Raw genomic sequence first — 6,000 nt, 5'->3', positions numbered from 1 at the left:
AACCAGTTCAGTCAATGCTAGATGCAATCTCTGTATCTGACAGTCTTACTGACAGTCGCTGTCACCAGTGACGGTTAAATGACATTTGATCAATAATGTTACAAAGTACAGACAAATTCATGGTCAACTTTTTATTACTAGTAGTACTACTTTTTAAATTCAAATTCGAAATAAACTATATATATATATATATATATATATATATATATATATATATATATATATATATATATATATATATATATATATATATATATATATATATATATATATATATATATATATATATATATATATATATATATATATCACTTTAACATATAATTGATTTTCTAATAGATATGACAGACCATAACAATAGTAGTTAAAATAGGACACCATTATAATCAGCATGAGCAAAATCAGGTATATATTTTTGTCTTCGTTTGTGTATGATTTTATTTTCAACCGATTTAAAAAAAAAAAGGAGGTTCTCTATACTGAAAGAAAAAAAAATACAAGAAACTCTCTCAAATCTCTACTTGCATTCTGTGTATTTATATGAATTTTACCTACACTTTTATAACAATTGTAGCTAATTAAATATGTCTTTAGCAGTTTCAATCTCTACATCTAATTTTAAAAAAATCATGTTCGTGACACATGCGGCAGTAACACATCATTCGAGAATTACTGTGGCATTTTGATTTATTTCAGTTAATTTTCTGAATAGAACCATTAATTTTATCTTTTAAAATAAAAAAATAGGAAATGTTAAAAAATTGAAAAAGAAAACATTCTTTTTTAATAATAATAATGGCCATATAATAACACCAGTCATCTAGTCCTCAAGCTAAGATATTCTATATTCTGATGAACCTGACAATGAATATTTAGGAGTACAACACAGGTCACCCAGACCCGAATCAATTCAGAAAACTTCATTTGCTAAATTGACCCGAACTGGGAATTGAAGTTAATATCTCATCTACGCAAAGCAATATACCCGTCACACGCTACGGAGGTGCACTTTCACTCCGTCATTAGTGGCCATAGAAGCAAAATAAATTCGTCAATTTTTTTTTTTATTCATTATGTTTTTCCCACAGAATATACGTAGTCGAACGTACATCTAATCAAGCTCTTACAAACTAAATGTGAAATGTGGATAGGACTCTATTTTCCGCGCTTAGCCTCTCATTTGGGCCGTTGTGCGTATGAGTTGTGGCTAGTACAGCCAACCTAGCTCTGCCCAAAAGCGCAGAAACTTCTTGGGATCTTCACAGACCTCACGGAGCGACCTCACCGATCCGAGGATTTCTAAACGTTGATGGGCCACAGCTTTACATTCCAGGATTACGTGAGCAGCCGTTTCTTCGGCGTCGAAACAGCCTCGACATAGAAGGCTGTCTGTGGCTCCTATTGTGTATAAATGTTTGTTGGCCTGTTATTGTCCCTATCATTATTTTGAGGTTTTTCTTACAAACCAAATGAATATATCTGTATATCTACACATTTTTTTAACTTCAATACCAATAAATAATATTCAACATATATATTCAATAATTATGTATGTAAGACTGGCCAGTTATAATTTATTTAAAAATATGATTACTTATAACTAAAAATAGGTATGTTCTTAATTAAAAAATTTCTTCCACATTTTTTCGAGTTACAATTTTCGTCACAGGACGGCACGGGCTGTAAACGAGGTGTCTGCGGCGGACTAGAAAAGTGTTTCGAAAACTGATTCAGACGCATGAAACTTTGTATAGAGGCTGGTGGAGAGTACTTTGAAAAGATGTAATAAAAATATATTTACCTATAGAACATTTTTTTGTAGTGTTGCAAAAGTTTCTAAGTGTTCCACGTATATTTACATTAAAAACTTTACTTGGATTAAATGCGATATTTTTTCTGCCAATACTATATATTGCAATAAGAACGGAATGTTTTAAACGCAGATGAAGAATATGTAATTTTATGGGTTTTCTTTGTGTTATATCAAGTAACCACGTAACCCCAACTAATTACGTTCACTGAAACCAATTTACGCTTCGAAACATGAGATTAATCATGTTAGTAACAGAGACTAACAACCCCATTGCTAGCAATATACTGCCACTTTGGTTACTCTTCAAAATGCATAAATATAATATATTCTCTCAAATCAATGTCCATGCGGTTACTTGTCCTTCAATTCATCACGGCCTGATTGAAAGCACCATCGAATATCTTCACTTCCCAAAAGTTGTCGAATAGTAACTGTCTAAAGCATACAAGTAAGTCCGAATTTGTGTCACATTTTATTTGCCCATAAAGTTTAAATAAATAAAATCCTGGAATAAAATATTTTAGCACGCTAGAAGTCGTCTAGTCAACTTAATAGAGACAAAAAGGTCCTAGCTTAAATTTATTATTCTAGAATCTTAAATGGACACTACGTAAGTTTATGAGCAGCAAACTTTTGCTACCTTCTCACCTACTTGAACCTGTATACTACAAGCAAAACTTACCTGTTGATGTATAAAAACCGAGATTTTATTTTGTACTGGATATCCAAAATTTGAATTATATCAACTGGTTAATATGTTATATTATGCAATAATACCTTTAGATAACAGTCATATATATTACTTATTATTATGAAGTTATAAATATTTAAATTTCTAGACAACCATTCTTTAGGTCAGCATTTGATCCATCCTGTCAGTGAAAACTTTACTGCTTTTGGAAATATAACAATACCATATTTGCTTTTTATATTTATTATAATATATCTGTTTATTTGCATAGATTAAGTATTTGGTAATACTTATATTACTAATAAAAAAATAAATCCAAATCAGCAGACCTTTCTTGAAATAGGTACATATACTCTGGACCACCTGTATCAAAATTTTACGTAAATATTACCAACAAGTGTTGACCCGTTACTTCAAACGCTTGACCTAGATACGTTGATTGACCGGGATAAAATGTAAACTGTGTCCTCCTTCCGCCTATATTTATGTAATATTCGGATTAAGTACGTGAACAACAACTTTCATTCCTATTGATTGAGCCTTTGAAGCGCCAAGAGGTGTAACATACAAAAAATAAACTTGCTTTCACATTTATAATATTAGTACTTACTACCTACTTATTTATAAATAAGGGAGGTCCAGTCATAGCTCAGATAAAGTGAGCATCTGTCTAAAATCCGTTACTCTAAAACGAACTGTTCAGCAAGCTGCTTTGCTCTTTTAAGAAGCTGTAGCTTCTTCTCAATTGTGAAAATGCAAACTTTAGATTTTTTTAATAGCATATAATAAATAATTCTAATAAAAGTCATATATCGAATAAGCTTTGATAATAATTAGCACTTATTCTTTAAGTCGTATATTCGTGTACAAATAAAGAGTGTTTCATTAAGTACTAATCATTAAAACTTATTCTAGGTCAGATTACATTAAAAAACAATCAGCAAGGCAATATGACACCTGTGTCCTTTAAAGAAAGATTACATTTACGTAAAGAATAAACTTACATACCGCCTCATTATTATTCTATTTTTTTTTTTTTGTAATATTTTCTCACAATAAGATAGCAGACCGTCGTATGTTTAGCTCTTAATCAAGAACTAAAGTAACTTACTTCCCATCGAATGAATAAATAGAGGAATCATTAGACATTGGTTAAAATTTCTATCCCCGACCAGGATCTGTAGGCACTCAGGGATCGTGGGAAATGAATCAATTGACTTCTTGGCCCGATATGCTCATAACAGATGTGGCAGTAGTAGTAGCTACTATACTTGGGATATACTATACCCCAAACCTGCAATCTTAAGCAAAAGCAGAAACGATGTAAGTATGGACTAACCTCTAGGAAAAATCTAAAGACAAATATTATGCAAATATCCAACCCCATAATATTTTGTAACTTGGAACAATAGGTGACATCCGTTATATACTCGTATCACCTCCGACTGTCACACTTATTCTCCGTCGCGTTTCTTCTTAAGATTAGAGTACGAGATCACGTTCTGTGCGAATGTGGTTTAAACGAAGGCATATTAGTACACATGTTTTTCAAATGTCGTAACTTGCGCGTTCCACCTTATGACATGTTGCCACGTGACATGCCATTTGTCCACTCCTCTCTTGTTAAACTACGTACATTAGCTAAATTTGTATTTATCAATAACCTAAAATTATAACTTTGTACATTAACCTTGTCTTTAAGCATAATACATAACTCCTGTGTTTGTGTAGTATACTTGTATAATATATGAATCCCTCATCATATACCCAACTGAGCATAACATGTGATGTGTTGTTCTTATTTTAGCACTCAGGCTCAACCCAAGCTAAATTAGGATATCTCTACGAATCAATAGTCTAAAAACTCACGACAACAATACACCACTATGTCTCTCTAATCATGACGTTGACAAAATCATCGACTAGAACTAGTAGCCACCTTTCAAATTAAAGAAGAAAAAGAACATACTTATGTTACGCAACTTTTCTTGATTATATTTGAAATTTTAATAAAAGTTGATTTTCTAAAGCTCAAGTGGAAGCTTAATTTCTAACCTTTCACAAGGTTGATGTAAAATTTGGGTTAGGTTCTTTAAACTAGAATTATTTAGAATAAATTAAATTTGAAATTTTAAGTAACCCCCGAAACATATGAATAAATGTTCATAATTTGTAGCTAATAACCAACTTGATCACGTCGGCCATCAAACAAAAAAAAACCGCATCATAATCGGTCCATTCGTTTAGGAGCTACGATGACACATAAACTTATAACACCCCTCTTTTTACGTTGGGAGTTATTAGTATAATAGAGATTCTGTCTAATATTACTGATAGTATTTTATTCTCATTTTCTGGTATAGTGAAACTTGCTATATTACTTTACAGTAAAGTTCTACGTGGGCACAGAACAATAACCGCAACAAAGATACCGTAAATTATATTGACTAATCATATTAATATAATCCATTTTTATTTTATTTTACGAGAATATAACGGTTTTCCCGTTTAAAATAATTATTTCACAAATGAACCTAGAATATTATTGTAAGAATGTTTTATATGAGTTATAAAGAAATTATTTACAAACACTGCTATGCAACAATTAAATCTGCTTTCTAGAGGTGTCAGTACTTTTAATCTTTTTGGGGTGAGAAAGGGTTTTTGGGGTCAGGTCGGTTAGTGAAGCACCCGCTCGTGGATCTGAACAAATCGGTGACCCTGAACGAATTCATCGTTGCTGTTTCCACGTGAAGAAGAGTATGCGGAAGACAACATGAAGACAGGTCAAATCCGTCGCTCCCACTCCGGCATTGTCATTTTGTGGCTGCGCTGCCCGGTGGTTGCCGTTAAAAAGCTGCTCACTAGTAGTCGGTTGCTTGTGTAGTGTAGATGCACATCTATGCCTAAGATCGTTGCACCATTTAAAATTATTGTTACACAGACCTTAGGCCCAACTAGAGTAAAGAGAGTAAAGAGTAGTATGTCTGCAACACAAATCATGGCAAGGACCCATGATTTGTGTTGCAGACATACTACTCTGCCGGTATTATACGGCAGTAAACCGCAGGGCAGCTCATCGACGCGTAAGCAACGTCAAAGGGTGCAACCCTCCAAATGGTTGGCGAAACAGCGGCGATAAGCAGTCAATGGATTCTTAGCGATGCTTCTCAAAATTTAATGTTTCTCGGCTGGTAGTTTTTAGTGCGTAAAATTCCCACAATGCCTACCCATTTGTCAGCCTGTTGGCGAAGAGGTCTCATAAAAAATAATATCAATACTGTTGTATTTTTTTTTTAATTTTAAGTAGATATATTTATTTCAAATCCCTCCTAATATCCCGATCACGCGGACGATGTCAGAAATTGAAGCTAGTCTGAAATAAATAGATAGATACCTCCTTACTATAATATAATAATAGTTAGATATTTTAAGCAATACAATGTCTGAATCAAAACACATAATCCGTTAAAGTGTAAAATTTCATTTAATTAAA

Source organism: Galleria mellonella, unplaced genomic scaffold (genome assembly GCF_026898425.1).
Source record: "Galleria mellonella isolate WM207_F2 unplaced genomic scaffold, CSIRO_AGI_GalMel_v1 utg33, whole genome shotgun sequence".
Lineage (NCBI taxonomy): Eukaryota > Metazoa > Arthropoda > Insecta > Lepidoptera > Pyralidae > Galleria > Galleria mellonella.
Note: the sequence above shows the minus strand (reverse complement) of the source record.